This window comes from Zalophus californianus, chromosome 12 (genome assembly GCF_009762305.2).
Source record: "Zalophus californianus isolate mZalCal1 chromosome 12, mZalCal1.pri.v2, whole genome shotgun sequence".
NCBI classification, from domain to species: Eukaryota; Metazoa; Chordata; class Mammalia; order Carnivora; family Otariidae; genus Zalophus; species Zalophus californianus.
Window position 1 is genome coordinate 45,856,514 of NC_045606.1, and position 24,970 is coordinate 45,881,483.

Below are 24,970 nucleotides of genomic sequence, written 5' to 3' on the forward strand. Positions count from 1 at the left end.
AACCAGAGACCACATTGACAGTATCAGAGTGACCTTATATGGAGGTGCAAAAATACACTTAAATTTTTTGCAGTTTCTTTGAGCAGTTAAATCCCATTTTGATGCATGCTCAACTGAGAATTAAAAGTTCAAATATTGATTTGCATAGGAAATTAGCAATTAAGTACCCATATAATTAACTTGCACCTGCCAATTGAGGCAACAATTAAGTTTGCGGATACCTTAAAAGAAACTTCTTGAAAATAATCTGTTGTAGATATTTGAAAGTTCACAATTCTACAGAGAGATACATGTGTCCATGAAAATGTGATCAACTACAGGGAGTACAACAAAGGGCCCAGATGCCATGGTTTGAAATTCATCAACAGGTTGGCACATTTTCCATAGACTGCTCGCTGCCTTGACTGAATGCACCCGGGATACTAAGGCAGATCTGTGCTTGGGAGACCCAAGACTTCAACTGCTGGCTTTGGCTCATGGACTATACAGAAGCCCTAATACATGTATTGGTAGAATCTTGTCCCCCAAAACATATGTTGAAGTCCTAATCCCTAATACTTATGAATATGATTTTCTTTAGAAACAGAGTCTTTGCAGTTGTACTCAATTTAAAATGAGGTCATACTTAGAGTGAGCCTTAATGTAATGAGTGGTATCCTTTAAGAAGAGCAGGATTTTTCAGACACAAAGGAAAGATGAACATGTGAAGACAGAGCCAGAAATTAAAGTGGTACAGCTACCAATGAAAGAATGCCAAGGATTGCCAGCAACCACCAGAAGCTAGAAAGAGGCAAGGAAGGATTCTCCCCTACAGTCTTCAGAGAAACCATGCCCTTACCAAAACCTTCATTTCAGACTTAAAGCCTCCAAAACTGTGAGAGAATAAATTTCCGTTTAAGTGTGTGTTCACACCCAATTTGTGATAATGCGTTATGGTACCTCTAGGAAACTAGTTTAGTACCTAACTTTCCTTCCTCCTCTACATGATTCACTGTCAAATGTATATAATAGTTTGACAACATTCTCAGCCTTACTCAACCCTTGCTCCATTTCTCTCACACAGGTTATTTCCCCTACCATCCTTATGTGCTTAATTATGACATCTGTTTCTTGGAGATTTTAGATGAACACCGTGTCCTACACAGAAAATGAAGTAAACCATATTTAATTCTGTGCTAAATAACAATGTGTAACAACAGATGTGAAAATTTTATTTGCATTTCCCTGATTGTTACTGAGGTTGAATAGATCTACTTATGTTGGTCAGCCATGAGTTTTTGTATTAGCAGTACACAGAAACCATGCCTAAACAACAGGAGTTTGATGCATAGTAGAGACTACCTGAAGTGAGGAGAGGAGACAAACCCACTCATGGAAAACACTGCCATAAACAGGTCCATAGGAAAAATACCTTGGGTCCTTCCTTCTGCACATCTTCAGTGCCTCTGATTAGCCAACATACCCATAGGCCTGATTTGAGGGAGCATGGGAAGCATACTTTGCAGAAGAAAGGCAAAGAATGGATCTGGTACAAACAGAGAATAACCAGCAATTAGACTTTGTCCATTTTTATACAGAGTTACTGGTCTTTTCTTCTCTAATAATTTGCATGAAATTTTTACATGTTCTGGAGTTATAAAGTTGGAGATATCCTTGTCTTTATGATTGCTTTTTCTCTTAGTTTTATTTAGATATAACTGACATACATTATATAAATTTAAGATAAACAGCATAATGACTTAAATATATTTTGAAATGAATACCAGAGTAAGTTATAAAATCCATCACCTTACATACTTGAAAAAAGAAGAAACATGCTTTTTTCTTGTGACGAGAACTTTTAAGATCTCTTAGCAACTTTCAAATATTCCAGATAGCACTGTAAACTATAATAGTCACATTGTGCATTACATCTCTAATTTTTATTTATTACTGAAAGTTTATACCTTTTGAACACCACCTGCAATTCCTCTGGTAACCACAAATCTGATTTCTTTCTGTGAGTTTGGTTTACTTTATTCTTAAAAATGTTTTAGAGTCTGGATGTCGGTGAGATCACACAGTTATTTGCCTTTCTCTGTTCAACTTATTTCACTTAGTATAATGCCCTCAAGGTCTAACATGTTGCAGATACCAGGTTTTCTTCTTTTTATGGCTTAGTAATACTCCATTGTACACATGTTCCACAACCTTACTTTTAATCCTTTCTCTATTGATAAACACTTAATTTTTTTACGTCTTGTCTATTGTAAATAATGCTGCAGTGAACATGGGGGTGCCGATAACTTTCTGACATAGTGTTGTTGTTGTTGTTGTTGTTGTTTTTAATATATACCCAGAAGTGAAATCATTGGATCAGATGGCAATTTTATTTTTAGTTTTCTGGGTAACCACCATACAGTTTTCTTTATAACAGTTGTGCCAATTTACAGTCCCACCAACAGTGCAAGAAGATTCCCTTTTCTCAACATCCTTGATAGCATTCATTGTCTCTTGCCTTTCTGATGATAGCCATTCTGTGAGGCAGAAGCAAAACAACTCATTGCTGTTTTGATTTGCATTTCCCTAATAGTTAGTGAGGTTGAGCACATTTTCATACACCTGTTAGCCTTTGGGATATCTTCTCTGGAAAAAAATGTCAATTAAGGTCTTTTGCCAATTTTTTAATTGGTTGGGTTTTTTTTGTGATTTGGTGTCCTTTTTTATTTTTATTTTTGGTTTTCATTTGTTTTTGCTATTGAGTTGCAGCAGTTCTCTAAGTATTTTGGACATTAGCCCCTTACCCAGAAACATGATTTGCCAATATTTTTCCCATTCTCTAGGTTGTCTTTTGATTTTGTTGGTTTCTCTTTGCTGTGCAGAAGCTTTTATGTTGGATACAGTCCAACTTATTTTTCATTCTGTTGCTTGTTCAGGTGTTATATCCAAAAATAAAATTGCCAAGAACTATGTCAGAGAGCTTTCTTCCAATGTTTTCTTCTAAGAGTTGTTATGGTTTCCAGTATTACATTTAAATCTTTAATCCACTTAGAGTTAGTGTGACTGATGTAAGATATGCATCTAATTTCCTTTTTTCATATATGAATATCCAATTTTCCTAGCACAATTTATTAAAGACACTCTTTTCTCTCTTTCAAATATTAGTTGATATATATTCACGGGTTTATTTCTGGGCTCTCAGTTCTGTTCCATTGGACTATGTTTCCATTTTTATGTCAGTTCCATACTATTTGATTGTTATAGCTTTATAACATAGCTTCAAATCAGGAAGTGTGATTCCTTCTAGTTTGTTCTTTTTTCTCAGGATTGCTTTGATTATTCTGTGTCCTTTGTGGGTCCAAATAAATTATAGAATTTTTCTTTCTTACCTCTTTTTCTTTTCTTTTTTCTTTCCTTTCCTTTCCTTCCTTCCTTTCTTTCTTTTCTTTTTCTTTCTTTCTCATTCATTCATTATTTCCCAGTATAGTGGGAAATGACACATACAGTGTCATATTAGTTTCAGGTGTACAATATACTGATTGAAAATTCTATACATTACTCAGTGCTCATCATAATAAGTGTACTTTTAATCCACTTCACATATTTTAACTGCCAAACCTCCCCACCCACCGTCCCCTCTGGTAACCATCAGTTTGTTCATTTGTTTTGTTTCTTAAATTCCACATATGAGTGAGATCATATGGTATTTGCCTTTCCCTGACTTACTTCACTTAGCTCTAGGTCCAAACATGTTGTTGCAAATAGCAAGATTTTATTCCTTTTTATGGCTGAGTAATACTCCATTGTGTGTGTGTATGCATGTATATAAGATACATGCATGCACACACACACACCACATCTTCTTTATCCATTCATCTATTGATGGACATGTGGGATGATTCCATAATTTGGCAATGGTACATAATGCTGCAGTAAACATAGGGGTGGATATATCTTTTTAAATTAGTTTTCCAATTTGGTGGGTAAATACCCAGTACTGGAATTACTGGATAATATGGTAATTTTAATTTTTTTGAGGAATCTCCATACTGTTTTCCACAGTGGTCACACCAGTTTGCATTCCCACCAACAGTGCATGAGGATTCCTTTTACTCTACTTCCTTGCCAACACTTGTTTCTTGTGTTTAGGATATTAGCCATTCTGACAAATGTGAGAGTATATCTCATTGTGGTTTTGATTTTCATTTCCCTAATGATGAGTGATGTTGATCATCTTCTCATGTGTCGGTCATCTGTGTCTTCTTTGGAGAATGTCTGTTCAAGTCTTCTGCATATTTTTTAATTGGATTATTTGTTTTTGGGGGCATTGGATTGTACATGTTCTTAATAAATTTAGAACTTCCCCTTTATTGGATATGTAATTTCCAAATATCTTCTCCCATCCAGTAGGTTTTGTTTTTGTTTTGTTCATTGTTTCCTTTGTTATGCAGAAGCTGTTTATTTTGATGTAGTCCCAGTAGTTTATTTTTGCTTTTGTTTCCCTTGCCTAAGTATACATATCTAGAAAAATGCTATGTCTGGGTCAGTGAAATGATTACCTGTGCTCTCTCCTAGGATTTTTATGGTGTCAGGTTTCACAGTTATGTCTTTAATCCATTTTGAGTTTGTTTTTGTGTTGGTGATAGAAAGTGGTGTGGTTTCATTCCTTTCCATTCTAGCTGTCTGGTTTTCCCAACATCATTTGGAGAAGAGACTGGCTTTTTCCCATTGCATAATCTTGCCTCTTTGTTGAAGATCAATTTGCCACATAATTATAGTTCTATTTCTGCACACTCTATTTCATTGATCTGTGTGCCTATTTTTGTTAATCATACTGTTTTGATTACTACAGTTTGGTTGTATATCTTGTTAGCTGGGATTATGATACCTCCAGTTTTGTTCCTCTTTCTCAAGAGTGCTTTGGTTATTCAAGATCTTTTGTAGTTCCCCACAAATTTTAGGATTATTTGTTCTTCTCTGGAAAAATCTGTTGGTATTTACATTAAATCTTTAGATTACATTAAATCTGTAGATTGCTTTGGGTTGTATGGACATTTTAACAATATTTCTTCTTCTAATCCAGGAGCATAGAATATCTTTTCACTTGTTTGTGCCATCCTTAATCTCTTTTATCAGTCTTTTATAGTTTTCAAAGTACGGTCTTTCACCTCTGTGGTAAAGTCTACTCCTAGGTATTTTATTATTTTTGGTATAATTGTAAATGTTATTGTTTTCTTAATTTGTCTTTCTCTTCATTATTAGTGTATTATATGTGTATATATATGTATGTACAGTGTATACAGTGGGTTTATGTACGTTGATTTTGTATCTTGTGATCTTACTGAATTCATTTATCAATCTAGTAGCATTTTGGTGGAGTGTTTAGGATTTTCTATGTAGTTTCATGTCATCTGAAAATAGTTTAAGGTTTACTTCTTCCTTACCAATTTGGAACCCTTTTATTTTTGTTGTCTGATTGCTGTGGCTAGGACTTCCAGTAGTATTATGTTGAATAAAAGTGGTGAAAGTAGACATCTTTGTAGTGTTCCCAACCTTAGGGAAAAATCTTTCAGTTTTTCCCCATTGGATATGATGTTAGCTTTGGGTTTTTCATCTAGGCCTTTATTGTGTTAAGGTATGTTCCTTCTAAACCTACTTTGCTGAGGGTTTTTATCATCAGTGGATCTTGTATTTTGTCAAATGCTTTTTCTGCATCTATTAAAATGATTATATAAACTTTATCTTTTGTTAATATGTGTCATGTTGATGTATTAGAATTATTGGATCATATGGTATTTCTATTTTAATTTTTCAAGGAACCTCCTTATTGTTTTCCATAGAGACTGTAACAATTTACATCTCCACCCACAGTGCAAGAGAGGTTCTTTTTCTCCACATACTCATCAATACTTGTTGTTTCTTGTCTTTTTGATGCTAGCCATTTTGACTTGTGTAAGATGATACCTCATTGTGGCTTTGTCTTTCCCTGACAGCTAGTGATATTAGGCATGTTTCCCTGTGTCTATTGGCTATCTGTATGTCTACTTTGGAAACATGTCTATTCTGGTCCTCTGGCCATTTTTTAGTCAGATTATTGGGTTTTTCAGTGTTGAGTTGCAGAAATTCTTTATGTACTCTGGATATTAACCTCTTAATGGAAAAATCATTTGCAAATATCTTCTCCCATTCAGTAGGATGCCTTTTCATTTTGTTGTTGGCTTCTTTTACTCTACAAATTTAATTATATTTTTAATTAGTTTCTGCTCAGTAAATCTCCCACTTGTATATTGTATGTCATAAGCACTGAAGTCCATAGTTTAAATTAAGGTTCACTCTTGGTGTTATGTATTCTGTGGTTTTAGACAAATGAATAATGACATGTTTTCACCATTATACTATCCTACAGAGGTTTTCACTGCCTAAAAATTCCTCTGTGCTCTATTTATTCAGTCCCAGGCACCACTGATCATCATCTTCTCTCCAACGTTTAGCTTTTCCCAGAATGTCATATACTTGGAATCATACAGTATGTATCCTTTTCAGATTTAATGTTTTTATTACTTAGTAATATGCACTTAAAGTTTATCCATGTCTTTTCATGCCTTTTAGATCATCTCTGTTTAGCAATGAGTAATATTAAATTATCTGAATGTACCACAGTTTATATGTCCATTCACTTACCAAGGACATCTTGGTTGCTCCCAGATTTTGGCAATTAAAAATAAAGCTGCTATAAACATCCATGTGCAGTGTTTGTGTGGACATGTTTTTAATTCTTTACTGTCTATACTGAAAAGGAAAATTGCTAGATGATAATGTAATAGTATGTTTAGTTTTGTAAGAAACTACCAAACTGTCTTCCAAAGTGGCTATATAATTTTGTATTCTCACTAGCAATGAATGAGATTTCCTCTTGCTCCACATTCTTGTCAGCACTTAGTGTTGTCAGTATTCTGGATTTTGGCCCGTTATAATAGGTGTTTGGGCATATTTCATTGTTGTTTGAATTTGCATTTTTCTGATGACGTATGATATGGAGTATCTTTTCATATACTTGTCATCTGTATGTCATTGGTGAGCTCTTTGCTTATTTTTAAATTGGGTTACTTTCTTACTGAGTTTTAAGGGTCAATTAAGTATTTTGGATTACATTCATTTAACAGATGTGTCACTTGCAAATATTTTCTCCCAGTCTGTCACATTTTTTTAATTTAAATTCAATTAACATATAGTGTATTATTAGTTTCAGAGGTAGAGTTCAGTGATTCATCAGTTGCACATAATACCCAGTGCTCATTATATCACATGCCCTCCTTAATATCCATCACCCAGTTACCCATCTTCCAACCCCTCTCCCCTCCAGCTACCCTCAGTTTCTTTCCTATGATTAAGAGTCTCTTATGGTTTGTTTCCTTGTCTGATTTCATCTTATTTTCCCTCCCTTCCTCAATGATCCTCTGTTTCTTAAATTCCACATACGAGTGAAATCATATAATTGTCTTTCTCTGATTGACTTATTAGCATAAAACCCTCTAGTTCTATTCACATCGTTGTCAATGGCAAGATTTCTTTTTATTTTTTTTTTTTTTTATGGCTGAATAGTATCCCACTGTATATATATATACACCACATCTTCATTATCCATTCATCTGTCAATGGACATCTTGGCTCTTTCCAAAGTTTGGCTATTGTGGACATTGGTGCTATAAACATCGGGGTGCACATACCCCTTTGGATCCCTACATTTGTATCTTTGGGGTAAATACCCAGTAATGCAATTGCTGGGTCATAGGGTAGCTCTATTTTTAACTGTTGGAGGAACCTCCATACTGTTTTCCAGAGGGGTTGCACCAGCTTGCATTCCCACCAACAGCGTAGGAGGGTTCCCCTTTCTCCACATCCCCACCAACATCTGTCGTTTCCTGACTTGTTAATTTTAACCATTCTGACTGGTGTGAGGTGGTATCTCATTGAGGTTTTGATTTGGATTTCGCTGATGCCGAGTGATGTTGAGCACTTTTTCATGTGTCTGTTAGGCATTTGGATGTCTTATTTGGAAAAATGTCTGTTCATGTTTTCTTGATTGGAGTATTTGTTCTTTGGATGTTGAGTTTGATAAGTTCTTTATAGATTTTGGATACTAGCCCTTTATCTGATATGTCATTTGCAAATATCTTCTCCCATTCTCTCAGTTGTCTTTTGGTTTTGTGGACTGTTTCTTTTGCTGTGCAAAAGCTTTTTATCCTGATGAAGTCCCAATAGTTCATTTTTGCCCTTGCTTCCCTTGCCTTTGACGATGTTTCTAGGAAGCAGTTGCTGCGGCTGAGGTCGAAGAGGTTGCTGCCTGTGTTCTCCTTTAGGATTTTGATGGACTCCTATCTCACATTTAGGTCTTTCAACCATTTGGAGTCTATTTTTGTGTGTGGTGTAAGGAAATGGTCTAGTTTCATTCTTCTGCACGTGGCTGTCCAATTTTCCTAACACCATTTGTTGAAGAGACTGTCTTTTTTCCATTGGACATTCTTTCCTGCTTTGTCAAAGATTAGTTGACCATAGAGTTCAGAGTCCATTTCTAGGCTCTCTATTCTATTCCATTGATCTATGTGTCTGTTTTTGTGCCAGTACCACAATGTCTTGATGACGACAGCTTTGTAATAGAGCTGGAAGTCTGAAATTGTGATGCCGCCAACTTTGCTCTTCTTTTTCAATGTTCCTCTGGCTATTCGGGGTATTTTCTGGTTCCATACAAATTTTAGGATTATTCGTTCCATTTCTTTGAAAAAAGTGGATGGTATTTTGATGGGGATTGCATTGAATGTGTACATTGCTCTAGGTAGCATTGACATCTTCACAATATTTGTTCTTCCAATCCATGAGCATGGGACATTTTTCCATTTCTTTGTGTCTTCTTCAATTTCTTCCATGAGTATTTTATAGTTTTCTGAGTACAGATTCTTTGCCTCTTGGTTAGATTTATTCCTAGGTATCTTATAGTTTTGGGTGCAATTGTAAATGGGATGGTCTCCTTAATTTCTTTTTCTTCTGTCATGTTATTGTTGTATAGGAATGCCACTGATTTCTGTGCATTGATTTTATATCCTGCCTTTACTGAATTCCTGTATGAGTTCTAGCAGTTTTGGGGTGGAGTCTTTTGAATTTTCCACATAAAGTATCATATCATCTGCAAAGAGTGACAGTTTGACTTCTTCTTTGCCGATTCGGACCTTTGATTTCTTTTTGTTGTCTGATTGCTGTGGCTAGGACTTCTAGTACTATGTTGAATAGCAATGGTGATAGTGGACATCCCTGTCGTGTTCCGAACCTCAGGGGGAAAGCTTTCAGTTTTTCCCCATTGAGAATGATATTTGCTGTGGGTTTTTCATAGATGGCTTCTATGATATTGAGGTATATACCCTCTATCCCTGTACTCTGAAGAGTTTGAATCAAGAAAGGATGCTGTACTTTGTCAAATGCTTTTTATGCATCTATTGAGAGGATCATATGGTTGTTGTTCTTTCTTTTGTTAATGTATTGTAGCGCATTGATTGATTTGCGGAGGTTGAACCAACCTTGCCGCCCAGGGATAAATCCCACTTGGTCGTGGTGAATGATCCTTTTAATGTACTGTTGGATCCTATTGGCTAGTATTTTGGTGAGAATTTTTGCATCCCTGTTCATCAAGGGTATTAGTCTGTAATTCTCCTTTTTGATGGGGTCTTTGGTTTGAGATCAAGTTGATGGTGGCCTCATAAAACGAGTTTGGAAGTTTTCCTTCCATTTCTATTTTTTGGAACAGTGTCAGAAGAATAGGTATTAATTCTTTAAATGTTTGGTAGAATTCCCTGGGAAGCTGCCTGGCCCTGGGCTTTTGTTTGTTGGGAGATTTTTGATGACTGCTTCAATATCCTCAGTGGTTATAGGTCTGTTCAGGTTTTCTATTTCTTCCTGGTTCAATTTTGTTACTTGATACATCTCTAGGAATGCAACCATTTCTTCCAGGTTATCTAATTTGCTGGCAGAGTTTTTCGTAATATGTTCTTCTAATTGTATTTCTTTGGTGTTGGTTGTGATCTCTCCTCTTTCATTCATGATTTATTTATTTGGGTCATTTCTCTTTTCTTTTTGATAAGTCTGGCCAGGCGTTTATCAATCTTGTTAATTCTTTCAAAGAACCAGCTCCTAGTTTCATTGATCTGTTCTACTATTCTTTTGGTTTCTATTTCATTGATTTCTCTCTTTTTCTCAGCTTCTTTATTTTCCATCATTTGGTCTTCTATAACACTAACTCTCTTCTTCCTCATTAATCCTAGCAGATAGAGCCTCCATTTTTGATTATCCCTCATTAATAGCCTTTTGATTTCAACTTGGTTAATTTTTAGTTTTTATTTCTCCAGAAGGGGTTTCTCTATAACTTCCATGCTTTTTTCAAGCCCAACTAGTATCTTTAAAATCATGATTCTGAACTCTAGTTCCGACATCTTACTGATGTCCCTATTGATTAGGTCCCTGGCAATTGGTACTGCCTCTTGTTCTTTATGTTGAGGTGATTTTTTCCATATTGTCATTTTGTCCAGAGGAGAATAGATGAATGAGAGAACAAAATGCTAACAGGGTAACAATGTTCTCAGAAAATACACACTAAACAAATCAGAAAAGACCTGAAACTGGGGGAAAAGGGAAAGAAAGAAAAATGAAAAAAAAAAAAAGATAACAAAAATAAAACAAAAAAAAACCCAGAACATGATCAAATATGATCAGGCTGGTGCAAAAATGAGTGCCACATGCTAGATTTTGGGCATATTTTGGTCTGTTAGAAGAAAGTACCTCCCAACATTTTAAAGAAATAAAAACTTATATATGTACAAAAATAAGGGTTAATATGATGAAGGGATGGAATATGTAAAGATGAAAATTATAAAAGATTTTATAACGGGAATTGATAAGTCAGTTGAAAAAAGAAAGAAGAGGATTTAAAAAAAAGGGGGGGAAGAGAATGTGATCAGGCAGGAGACTAGAACAAAACCATACACTAGAGATTTAGAGTATATTTTCATCTGTGAGAAGAAACTGTATCTCAAAATTTTAGAACAACTTATATATATACCCAAAATAAGGGTAACTACTATGAAGGGATAGAATATGACTCTAAAAATGAAAAATAAAAAAAATATTTTTAAAAAGGGTTGATAAGATGTTGGTTAAAAAAGGCAAAATGAAAAATTAAAAAAAAGACAGTTAAAAAAATTAACTTTGAAAGACTAAAGATTCATGATAAAAAAAGCCATGAATTCTATGCGCAGTATTCCCCTAGCGCTGGAGTTCTCCCGTACTCATTGATCGGTGAACTTTGTCTTGGCTGGCTGTTCTTGCTGATCTTCTGGGGGAGGGGCCTGTTGCTGAGGTTCCCAAATGTCTTTGCCTAAGGTGGAATTGCCCTGCCCTTGCCAGTCCGGGCTAAGTAATCTGCTCGGGTTTGCTCTCGGGAGCTTGTGTTCCCTGCAAGCTTTAGGTACAGCTTTGGAGGACGAGAGTGAAAATGGCGGCCTCCCAATCTCCACCCTGGAGGACCTGAGAACTCGGGGCCCTGCTCCTCAGTGCGCCCCCAGAGAAAAGCAATCACTTCCGTCTTCCCGGTCTCTGGCCTCACTCCGTGCTCACCTAGCCTGTGACTGAGCGTTTCTATCTCCGCCACCTGACCCCGTGTGGAGTCTCTGAACCCAGCAGGTCCCTGCGGTGCGCTCCCGTGCAGCTCCTCCCGGGAAAGGAATGGGAGTCTCCCTGGATCTGCTGCTTGTTGGGTCTCTGCTGGAGGAGCAGTGGCCCGAGTGTGCCGTGGATCATGGTTTATGGCAGCCCCGAGCTGAGAGCCCACGCCTCGGCTTGGTCTCTGCAGCTGTCTTCCCTGCTCCAATCCCTGGGAGCTCTGCCACACTCAGGCACCCCTGGTCTTTCTGTGACCCCCAGGGTCCTGAGACCACACTGTCCCGCGAGGGTTCCACCCCCTGCTTAGCCACTGCAGCGACGTCCCTCAGCGGAGCCGACTTCTAAAAGTTCCGATTTTGTGCTCCGCTGCTCTATCACTTGCAGGTAGTGGCCGACGGAGGCCCCCTCCCCCGCCGTCTATCTTCCTGAATATCACCTGGGATTCACTTCTCCTCACATCCTACCTTCCAGAAAGTGGTCGCTTTTCTGTTCAGAGAGTTGTTGCTCTTCTTTTCTTCGATCTCCTGTTGAGTTCGTAGGTGTTCAGAATGGTTTCATCCGTATCCAGCTGAGTTCCTGGGACCAGACAAAATCCAGGTCTCCTACTCCTCTGCCATCTTGCTCTTCCCATCTTGAAAGTTCATTATTAGAGTACAAAAACACAACTGATTTTAATGTATTGATTTTGCATTCTTCAACTGTACTGAATTTGTTGATTAGTTGTAATAGGTGTGTGTGGAGTCTTTAGGGTTTGCTCTATATGCCATCTGCATAGAGTGATTGTTTACCTCTATAATTTGGATGCCTTTTCTTTTTCTTGCCTAATTGTTCTGGGTAGGACTTCCAATACTATGTTGAATAAAAGTGGCAACTGTGGGCACCCTCATCTTATTTCTGATCTTAGAGGAAAAGCTTTTAGCTTTTCTCCATTGAGTATGATGTTAGTTGTGGGCTTGTCATATTGGGTCTTTATTATGTTGAGGTACATTCCTTCTATACCCACTTTATTCAGAGTTTTTATCATAAATGGATGTTGAATTTTGTTACTTTTTCAGGGTTTTTTTTTGAGATTATCATATGCTTTTTATTCTTTTTTAAAATGTGGTATCAGGTTAATTGATTTGCATATAATGAATCATGTTTGCATCACTGGAATAAATTCCACTTGATTATGGTATCTATTCCTTTTAATGTAGTGTTGAATTCCATTTACTGATATTTCTTTGAGAATTTTTGCATCTGCCTTCATCAGGGATATTGACCTATAATGTTCTTTTCTTGTAGTATCCTTTTCTAGCTTTGTTACCAGTGTTAATGTTGGCTTTGTAAATGTAGTTTGGAAGTGTTCCCTTCTATTTTTTGGAAAGGTTTGAGAAGGATTGGTATGTTGGAATGTTTCATAGAATTTACCAGTGAAGCCATCTATTCCTAAACTTTTATTTGTGGGGAGATTTTTAATTACTGATTCAATCCTCTTACTAGTAATTGATCCATTCTGACGTTTTGTTTCTTTATGTTTCAGTGATAGTAGCCCATGTGTTTCTAGAATTTTTATCTTTTTCTTCTAGATTGTCAAAATTATTGAGGTATACTTATTCATAGTATGCTATTTTTATCATTTGTATTTCTGTAGTTACAGTTGTGAAGTCTCTTGTTTCTTTTTTTTTTTTTTTAAAGATTTTATTTATTTATTCATGAGAGACAGAGAAAGAGAGGCAGAGGGAGAAGCAGGCTCCCAAGGAGCAGGAAGCCCGATGTGGGACTCGATCCCAGGACTATGGGATCGTGACCTGAGCCGAAGGCAGACGCTTAACCATCTGAGCCACCCAGGCGCCCAAGTCTCTTGTTTCTGATCTTATTTAAGTCCTCTCTTTTTTCTCGGTTAGTCTAGCTCAAAACCTGGTCATTTTATTTTTTCAAGGAACCAGGTTCTAGTTTCAGTGACCTATTCTATTGTCTTCTTAAGTCTGTATTTCATTTATTTCTACTCTGATCTGTATTCTTAATTTATTTCATATTTAAAGTGATTTCTTTTAAACAACATATAGTTGAGTCTTTTTTCTTCACACTGGCAATCTGTATTTGAGTTTGTTCATTTAGACCACTGACACTCAAAGTGATCATTGATATAGCTAATGTCTGCACTATTTGTTTTCTATTTGCTGCTTTTGTCCTTTGTTCTCATTGTCTTCTACTAATTTTTGTCTTTTGTGGTTTTAGACATTTTGTATAATTCCAACTTTTTATATAATTACAACATTTTATATAATTTCAATTATTTTTTTAGAAAAATAAAAAATGGAAGGTTTTCTTTTACTTTCATTCCTTTAATGTTTTTTTACCTTGTTTAAACCACTGTTATTTTATATATATATGTATGTGTATATATATCTGCACTCTCCTACTTTATATAGTTTTGAGTTGCTGACCTATATTAATTTCCTTCTCTCTAAAGAACTTTTAACATTTCTCACAAGGCAGATCTACTGTCAACAAATTCCCTCAGTTTTTGTTTGAGAAAGTATATTCTCCTCCACTCTCTAAGGATAATTGCTTAATTGCACATACAGAATTCCAGGTTGATTTTTTTTTTTTCCCTGAACACTTTAAAAATTTTAGTCCACTCTTTTTGCTTTCCTGGTTTCTGAGAAGTCTGATGTACTTCTTATCTTTGTTCTTCTATAGCTTCCACCTTTCAATACTGTCTTCTTCAGCACTTTTTACCTTTGGTTTTCTCTAGTTTGAACATGATATGGCTGGATATGTACGTTTGGGCTTTTTTTTTTTTTTTCATGTGTCACTTCGCTGTCTTAGTGTTCTCTGTGCTGTAGTTAAGTGTCTGGCATTAATTTGGAGAAATTCTCAGTTATTGTATCAAATCTGTTTCCTTTTTTCTTCATCTTCTCTTTACATGTGTGCTACATCTTTTGTAGTTATCTCACAGCTCCTGGATATTTTTTTTTTTTTTCATTTTTCCTTCATTGTCAGTTATCTTCGCTTTTCAGTTTTAGAAATTTTTACTGATGTATCTTCAATCTCAGAGAATCTTGGCTTAGCTATGTCTGTTCTACTAATATGTCTACCAAAGGCATTCTAAATTTTGATTATGGTTTTTAATCTCTAGCATTTTATTTTGTGTTCTGTTTTAGGATTTCCATCTCTCTACTTATGTTGCCCATCTCTCTCTGCATGCTGCCTACTTCATCCATTAGAAACCTTAGCATATTGATCATAATTTTTTTAAAGTCCTTGACCGATAATTCTAACACCTGGCCATGTCTGGTTCTGATACCAGCACTCTCTTCAAATTTTGTTGTTCCTTTTGGTATGCCTCCTAATTGTTTCTCAGTAGCCAAATATGAGGTACTGGGTAAAAGGAACTGCTATAAGTAGGCCTTAGTGTGGTAGACTGTGAGGGAAGAACAAGTATTTATAGTCCTATGATTAGTCTTTCCGTGAACCTATGTCTCTGGACTGTGAACTGTACAGGAATTCCTCAGTTGTTTCCCCCCTTAGGTGGGATATGGGAGCTGTAGTGGGCTGGAGTTGGTTATCCCTGTTCTCCCACGTGGAAGGCTAGAACTGACTAGAGTTGGATATTTTTCTTCTCCTGGCCAGTTTGGGTCTGAAATACCCCAGCAGGTTAGTTAACTGGTTAATTAGTTTCTTCTGAGGTCAGGCCTTGATAAGAGAAGAGGCTTCTCGGATATATCTCAAAATGGTTCCTTTTCCCTTCCCACTGCTAGAAGCATAAAGGGGTTTATTTCAGATATTTTCTGAGAATCAGGTTGAGCTCCTGGAGGTAGGTCCCCTGGGGTTTTTAACTCTCAGACTTGTCTGCACTGAGCATCCATCACTTCAATTACCATTCAGATTTTCCTACACTGGCACTGGTTCCCAGGGAGGTTTTCATTAGTACTTTTTGTTCTGTAAGCCACCACTGCTGGTATTCACTTGTCTGTCTCTCCAATCTTGGTGGCGGTGGTTTGCCCAATTCCCCCTGCCTCTCTTATGGACGCAAGAAGAGTATGTAGAAGAGTTGTTGATTTTCATTTTGTTCTTTTTTAGTCATTAAGATGGAGTGTCAACTTCCAAGCTCCTTACATGTGGGAAGTCCTAATGCTGCATTAGAATTTTACAATTTGTAAAACTCCAATGCAATAGAATTTATAGTGGCCTGCCCCTCCCACCTGTATAGTCTTTCCATGAATTTTTTTAAAAGACACCTGATAATACCACTCCTTTAAAACCTCCTCATGCCCTTGAGGTAATGTCTAATACTTTTATGACAGCATAAAAGAGCATTTAAATCTTAATCACAGAAAGTCTTACAGCTTATCTCCCACTCCAGACCTCCTATGTACAATATAATCCAAGCTCTGGATTTTTCATTGGCTGTTTTGATACTTAAAATTTTCTACCCATCCTTCATTTTCAATATTTTACCTTCCTTAAATGCTGATTTGGAATATTCTCTCTTCAGAGCAGTCCTCCCTAATCCCTTAAAAAGTTTATTGCCATGGCCTTCTGCAAATGTCTGCACCAAGAAATAATTTGTAATGCATTATTATCTGTTTGTGTCTGTTCCACTAGGCTCTGATTGTCTTAAGTGTGACTCATTATCTTTTGTATAATCACTCAAGCATGCTTAATAGATGCTGTTCACTGTTATGATTTGGACTTTGAAGTGTAAGAAGAAAGTATGAATTTGCTTCTCACTCCATTATAACTCCATGAAGTAAAAGAACAGAAACTACCTGAGGCCCACTACCCACCTAGGAGAAGCTTTATGTAACACAGATTACTTGTCAACTCAGGAACATACAAGTTATAACAGAAAGATAGATAATGGTTGACATCAGACCATGACTTACTAAACATCCATACATCTTTCAGTTTGAAGGGAAGCAATTTTTTGGAAGTAGGCTTTTCTAGTGAATTATTAAAAGCTAGCCAAGATTATCAATACTATCTGAACAGGAGATTATATAGAAGAATCACTTCTTAAGTATTCTCATCCCCTTATTCTTGGGGCAGGAGAAATTATAATGGGCTGTTTGTCCTTAACCATTTGCCTTCAAAATTGTGATAGAACCCCAAGGGAGAGCTTTGTTTGCACACTCTGGGCTGAGTTAGGTGATCTCATATCACTTGTAGTCATGATATTCCATTCACATTGAAGTTATTGTACTTCAGTGTTGTGAATTTCTCAAAAGAAGATGGGTCTTAGTCATCATTTTTTTTTTTTTTTAAGATTTTATTTATTTATTCATGAGAGACAGAGGGAGAGAGAAGGGGAGAGAGAGAGAGAGAAGTAGAGGGAGAAGCAGGCTCCCAAGGAGCAGGGAGCCCGATGCGGGACTCGATCCCAGGACCCCGGGATCATGACCTGAGCCGAAGGCAGACGCTTAACCATCTGAGCCACCCAGGCGCCCGGTCTTAGTCATCATTTATTCCTACTTCGTAACACAGCTCCAGGCAAAATATTAGCATTCATTAATATGTGTTAGATTAAAACATCAATTAGTACTATAAAATTTGAGATCATAGACCAAGGAATATAAAATTTACCTAGCTGATTAAATCTTCATGGAAATGGTAAGATCTCATTCCTTGATTAACAATAAAAAATAGATTAAATCTTCATGGAAGTCTAGGAAAAAAACAAAGTTAAAAATGAGAATTCCTAAAGGTAACAGGTAAAATATCTACCTTCAACCTACGTAAACCAATTATTTATTGCCAGCATGTATTGGCTAGAGTGATTAAGGAAGGTTAAGATATGCTGTGATTAGCAAAGAGAATATTCAAAATAACAATGCACGGAAAGAAACAAAAACAATGCATAAACCACACTCTCTTCAAAACCTGACACACAGTCTCCAACCCAGAAATATTTTTAAAGCTTGTTATGTCTTTATTTGAATATTTCATGCCTATTTTAGTTTCTATTTTTATTTCTAAGGGTTTTTTTTTTTTTTTTACACTTTTCTAGGACAACTAGAATAATCTTTTGGAGCTGTTCATATACCACATTTCGAGTATATAGGGAAATTTTGCTACAACAGAGAGGTTACAATTACTTTGAGAATAATCTTAAAATAGATTAGCAGTTTCTATGAATGACACTTAGAAATATATTTTTTTAATCTCAAGTATCCTTCGAAGAATAAAATAACCATGGTTTTAATACCAATTCTTTTAGATAGACTCAAAATTAATGAAGGAAGGTTTTTTTGGTATAATCCTGTTGAAAGATACGAAGAAAAAGGATCTAGAATCCAAAGCTGTGAGCATAAGCACCATAGAAAGATTGTGAGTACTATAAAAAGAACATTGTGTTGTTCTAAAGTTCTTGGTAGGGGCACCGGGGTGGCTCAGTCGTTAAGCGTCTGCCTTCGGCTCAGGTCATGACCCCGGCGTCCTGGGATCAAGCCCCACATCGGGCTCCCTGCTCAGCGGAGAGCCTGCTTCTCCCTCTCCCTCTCCCCCTGCTTGTGTTCCCTCTCTTGCTGTGTCTCTCTCTGTCAAATAAATAAATAAAATCTTTAAAAAAAAAATAAAAGTTCTTGGTAGCTTATTACTAGGATATACAGGATGAGGAGCTGCCTTCTTTAAAACTTTCAAACCTAGGAGGAATACATAGGGACATTTAGAGGGACACTTTTTTTTAAGTTTTCATTTTAATTCCAGTATAGTTAACATCCAGTATTATTAATTTCATGTGTATACGACAGTGATTCAAAAGTTGCATACATGACCCTGCTCACAATGAGAAGTGCACTCCTTAATCCCCAACAGCTACTTAACCCATCCTCTCACTACCCTCCCCTCTGGTAACCACCAGTTTGTTCTCTATAATTAAGAGTGTATTTCTTGCTTTGTCTTATTATTTTTTTCCCTTCACTCATTTGTTTTCTTAAATTCCACATATCCGTGAAATCGTATGCTATTTGTCTTTCTCTTTTTTTTTGCTTAGCATTGTACTCTCTAGCTTCATCCATTTTGTTTCACAGGGCAAGATTTCATTCTTTTCTATGACTGAATAATATTCCATTGTATACCTATACCACTTCTTTTTTTATCCATCAATAATCGATGGGCACTTGGGCTGCTTTAATATCTTGGCTATTGTAAGTAATGCTGCTATAAACATCAGGGTACATGTATCCCTTTGAATTAGTGTACTATAATTTGGGGGGTAAAATACCTAGTCGTGTGATTGCTGGATCATAAGGTAGTTCTGTTTTTACCTTTTTGAGAAACGTCCATACTGTCTGCTGCAGTGGCTACACCAGTCTTCATTCCCACCGACAGTGTAAGAAGGTTCCCCTTCACCAACATCTGCTGTTTCTTGTGCTGTTTGAGTTGAAACATTCTTACAGGTGTGAGGTGATATCATCAGGGAAATGCAAATCAAAACTACAATAAGATGAGTGATGTTGAGCATCTTTTCATGTGTCGGCCATCTGGATGTTTTCTTTGAAGAATGTTCATATCTTCTCATTTTTAAATTGGATTATTCATTTTTGGGGCGTTGAGTTGTAGAAGTTCTTCATATATTTTGGATACTAGCCCTTTATTGGGTATGTCATTTATAAATAATATCTTCTCCCATTTCATATGCCACTTTTTGGGTTTTGTTTTGTTTTGTTTTTTTTAAAGATTTGTGTGTGTGTGAGAGAGAGTTAGCGAGCAACGGAGGAAGCACACATGGGGGAGGGGCAGGTGGAGAAGCCGACTTCCTGTTAAGCAGAAAGCCCAACATGGGGCTTGATCCCAGGATTCCAGGATCATGACCCAAGCCAAAGGCAGATACCCAACTGAATGAGCCACCCAGGTGCCCCTGTTGCCTTTTAGTTTTGTTGATTATTTCCTTCCCTGTGCAGAAGATTTTATTCTGATGTAGTCCAAGTAGTTTATTTTTGCCTTCCTTTACTTTGCCTCAGGAGACCTATCTAGAAAGAAGTTGATACGGCCAATGTCAAAGAAGTTACTGCCTGTGTTCTCTTCTAGGTTGTATATGGTTTCAGGTTCCACACCGAGGCCTTTAAACAATTTTGAATTTAGTTTTGTGCATCGTGTAAGAAAGTGGTCCAGTGGTCCAGTTTCATTCTTTTGCATGTTGCTGTCCAGTTTTCCCAGCACCATTTGTTGATGAGACTGTCTTTTTCCCATTGGATAGTCTTTCCTGATTTTGTTGAAGATTGTACAGTTGTGGCTTCATTTCTGAATTTTCTTTTTTATTGATTTATGTATTCGTTTTGTGAAAGTAGCATACTCTTTTGATTAGTACAGCTGTATAATATAACTTCAAGTCTGGAATTGTGATGTCCCTACCTTTGCTTTTCTTTCTCAAGGTTGCTTTGGCTGTTCAGGGGTCTTTTGTGGTTCCATAGATATTTTAGAATTCTTTGTGCTAATTCTGTGGGAAAATGCTATTGGTATTCTGATAGGGATTGCATTAAATCTGTAGATTGCTTTGGGTAGTACAGATATTTTAACAATATTCAAATGCATAAGCATGGAATATCTTTCCATTTTTTGGCATTGTCTTGAATTTCTTTCATCAGTGTTTTACAGTTTTCAGAGTACAGGTCTTTCACCTCTTTGGTTAGGTTTATGCCTAGATAATGTGGGTGCGATTATAAATGGGACTGTTTTCTTAATTTTTCTTTTTGTTATTTCCTTATTGGTGTATGGAAATATAACAGATTTTGTACATTGATTTTTATATCCTGCAACTTTACTGAATTCATTGATTAGTTCTAACAGGTTTTCAGTGGAGTCTTGCTCGTTTTCTATATATAATGTCATCAACAAATAGTGAAATTTTACTTCTTCCTTACCAATTTGGATTATTTTTATTGTCTGATTGTTGTGACTAGGACTTCCATAACTATGTTAAATAAAGGTGGTGAGAATGGACAGCCTTCTCTTCTTCCTGATCTGAAGGGAAAAGCTCTCAGTTTTTTACCATTGAGATATTTGCTGTGGGTTTCTCATAGATGGCCTTTATTATGTTGAGGTATGTTCTCTCTATATCATGAGTGGATGTTAAATTTTGTCAGATTCTTTATTCTGTTGAAATGATATTTTTATCCTTTCTCTTATTGATGGGATATTTCACATTGATTTGTGAATGTTGAACAACCCTTGCAACCCAGGAATAAATCCCATTTGATTATGAATGACTGGTTTAATATATTGTTGATTTCTATTTGCTAGTATTTTGAGAATTTTTGCATCCATGCTCATCAGGGATATTGGCCTGTAGTTCTCTTTTTTAGTGCTTTTATTATGTTAATCACCATACATTACATCATTAGTTTTGATGTAGTGTTCCATGAGTCATTGTTTGCATATAACATCCAATGCTCCATTCAGTATATGCCCTATTTAATACCCATCACCCGGCTAACCCAGCCCCCTCCCCTCTAGAACCCTCAGTTTGTTTCTCAGAGTCCATAGTCTCTCATGGTTCATCTCCCCCTCCATTTCTCCCTTCCTACTTTTTTTTTTTTTTTTTTTACATATAATGTATTATTTGTTTCAGAGGTACAGGTCTGTGATTCAACAGTCTTTCACAATTCAGGTTTTGGTACCAGGGTAATGCTTGTTTCACAGAATGACTTTAGAAGTTTTCCTTTTGTATTTTCTGGAACAGTTTGAGAACAGGCAACTCTTCTTTAAATGTTTGGTAGAATTTCCCTGTGAATCCCTCTGGTCCTGCACTTCTGTTTGTCAGGAGGTTTTTGCTTACTGATTCAATTTCTCTGCTGGTTATAGGCCTGTTAAAATTCTGTATTCCTGTTTCAATTTTGGTAGTTTCTAGGAAACTATTCATTTCTTCTAGATTGTCCATTTTGTTAATAAATAATAATTCCATAATATTCTCTAATGTATTTCTGTGGTGTTATTTTCTCTTCTCTCATTTGTGATTTGATAAGTCTGGCTACAGGTTTATCAATTCTTTTTTCAAAGATTTTTTTCCTACAGTTTCTTCTTCCTATACTTTTTTAGTTTCTGTATCTATTTCTGCTCTAATCGTTATTTTTTTCTTCCCTTACACTGGTTTTAGTTTTGTTATTCTATTTCTAGGTCCTTTAGTGGGGAAGGTTAGGTTGTTTGAGATTTTTCTTGCTTCTTGAAGTAGGACTATATTGCTATAAAGTTACATCTTAGAACCACTTTGGCTGCATCCCGGAAACATTGTTTGTTTCCATGTACTTTTTAAATATCTTCTTTGATTTATTGATATTTCATTGTTCAGTAACATGTTATTTAATCTCCATGTATTTGTGAGCTCTGCAGATTTTTTTTTCTTGTGGTTGACGTCCAGTTTTATAGTGTTGTGGTCAGAAAATATGCATTGTATGTTTTCAATCTTAAATTTGTTGAGATTTGTTTTGTTGGCTAATATGTGATCTCCTCTGGAGAATGTTCCCTTGCAGGCATTCCTTGCACTTGAAAAGAATGTGTATTCTGTTCTAGGATGGGATATTCTAAATAGATGTGTTAAATCCATCTGTTCTAGTATGTCAAAGCCATCATTTCCTTCTGATGTAGATTTATATAATCCCTCCATGGATGTAGATGGTGTGTTAAAGTTCCCTACTATTACTGAATTAGTATCAGTTTCTTTATGTTTGTTATTAACTGTGTATGTGGGTGCTCCTATGTTGGGTGCATAAATACATACGATTATTATATTCTTGGTAATTTCCCTTTATTAATATATGGGGTCCTTCTATTTCTTTTGTTACAGTCTGTGTTTGTCTATTTTCTCATATAAATATTGCTACTGCAGCTTTCTTGTGACATAGGTGTTTTTAGGTTTCAGAGGGGTCCCTTATAGGCAGCATATAGATGGGTCTTGTTTTTTTAACCATTCTGTCACCCTATGTCTTTTGGGTGGAGCATGTAGTCTACTGACATTCAAAGTAAGTTTTGGGGTTGTATCTGAAAATTTTTCTCTGATTCTTTCTTATCTTCCTTAGAGGGACACTTTTGGGTTACCTGTTGCCTGGTTATAAACCTGTACTCATCAGATAGATATATCCGTTCTCTCTGACCCCTATCCCCCCAGGTTCTTGCAACAGTTACAGCAAAAAGGTTTTCTCTCTAAGGGTTAGTGCTCTGTGATATATTTCAGCCAACCTCCCACCAGATGTTAGGCTGATGCTTTGCACACTATGGATATTCACCTTTGCACCCTGTTTAATGAAAAGTGCATAGGTTGAGGTTTAGAAGGATTTGAGCACCAGCTGTATCACTGTTGAACAATTATTTTCAGGTGGTTGGACTAAAAGCAAATACATTGGTAGGTTTAAATTTTGGGGGGTGTTTATTCAGTAGGCTAATACATGTAAAAATTCATACACATTATGAATGGATTCTTACTATTTTTGATAATCTAGAGAAGGCTCGTGTTAATCACTTGGAACTTAAAGCAGAGATGCAATTCCTGTAGAAGATGGAGTTGAAAAGGGCAGGTTCTTTTCTTGCATACCTGAAAGATATTTTTTCATATTTCTGTAGGGCCCAGTAATGACTTGTGACTCAGGTTTACTCTGACATGAATTTGGAAGTTACCCCTCTCAGTTGTAAAGTGGAAATGAAGTACAGAGATGGATGGTACTTTTAGGACTGAATGGCTTTAGATATCTTTACACAGGATAAAATTATCAGGAGTGGCAACTGATAAATGAGGGTTATAAAAATTTAGGAATCTTTTACTTACCTTAATTGATGGCTTTCACAGGAGGGTTCATAACTTTTTGTTAGTTGCTCTAGGCTGAAGTCTTAAAACAGCAGAGAGTTTGGAGAGGTTTTTGTAAAGTTAATTAATGTTAATTGTGTCATGAATTACTTTAAGGAGTCTGTTGAGTGATGGACCTAGTGAAGGGGTCGATACCATTTAATGTTCAATAGGGGATAATGCTGGTCTTTGGCACCGTTTTACGATCATTAGGGCTATGCAAGAGCTTGTCAGGAACAGCTCTAAAGATCAGTTGTTGCTCATGGCAATTAAAACAACTGAAAATGACCTGGTATTACATTATACATGATCCAACACTGCTCCCAGTATGAACAAACTTTCATTCCATTAGTGATTTTCAATTTCATACCAAGCACTGCAATTTATTTTTCTTAGTTACCTTACTAGGGCTGTCTGTGTACTTCTAACAGGATATTAGGATTAATATTTATCTTATTATCTCATACAGCATTTCATGCTTAAAGCACTTTGCAATCTTAATAAATTATATCCTGCCTAAAAGGCTGGTAAATACCTTTTTAGAGTTAGAAAAACTGAGTTGGCTATCAAGAAAATGATCTGGTAAGTTCCAGGGCTTAAGACTTTAGTTCTAAGGAAAAAAAAAAAAACCTAATCAATTTAGCACCTGAATATTATACTCTGATATCTAGATGAACATCCCGGCACCCCCATAATAAAGGTAAATACAATGATTTTTAAAAAAAATCACCATTTATAGGAACTAGAAAACTAAATTTTGCTCAAAGTGCATAAAAATTATGCTTTCGGGCAAATAGTAATGTAAAGATTACCTGAGAAAAATGTCAGGTGCTAAATAATCATGTTCAACCAAATCCAACCAAAAGCTTAAAGAGTTTAAATGATTTACTAATGTCCACATGGCTGATGAGACAATCTGGAACTAAGTCAGATCTGGTGGACTGTAAAGATCTTAGATTTTATGCTACAAAAATGCTACTTAGCGAGGAAATAGAAACTAATCATAGTTAACCAATACAGTACTTGTCTCAATACTAATTTGCTCTTTCTATTCCACTGGCACCCTAAATACATTACTGAAAACCACTCTGGATGCTCTGAATGTGCTTTACCACCTTCTCATGTCATATTCCCAAGCTTTTCATGGATTATGGAATAAGAAATGGCACTTTACATATTCAGGGGTATTAGTTCAAATCGATTTTTTGTCTGGATGATTGAGATTTATATAAAATGATCCCTCTTTGCATTCCTCTGGAAATGTTAATGTGAGATGCACTTGGGAAAGGTCCCACTGCTCCTATGAGGATTAGTCATGAGGAGACCACATATTAAAAACAAATGTTGTCATGTATGTAGGGTAGATGGTTGACCAGGGTAAAAATGAGTTAACAGAGCAAGATTAATAAAACAGAAGAAGCTGCTGGTACATGGGTGGTTTCTGTTACCTGAAGATCCTTAGTCCTTCTGAATTTCCCTTGTGTAGGAACTAAATGGTCCTACAAGATAAAAGATCAAAGAATTTGA

At 36.2% G+C, this 24,970-nt stretch overlaps 1 long non-coding RNA gene across 2 annotated transcripts in view; it reads right to left on the minus strand.

Annotated features, from left to right (window-relative positions):
- Nucleotides 1-1,407: 1,407 nt before the first annotated feature.
- Nucleotides 1,408-24,970, minus strand: part of LOC113911747 — a 227,126-nt gene continuing 203,563 nt past the window's right edge. The window contains exons 5-6 of one of the 2 annotated variants that reach the window (XR_003516585.2): nt 24,892-24,942; nt 1,408-1,525 (exon numbers count right to left, since the gene is read on the minus strand). This is a non-coding gene — a long non-coding RNA (uncharacterized LOC113911747). Of the gene's footprint in view, nt 1,526-23,422; nt 23,487-24,891; nt 24,943-24,970 lie in introns of those variants that run through there. The other variant, XR_003516586.2, reaches the window with a different exon arrangement.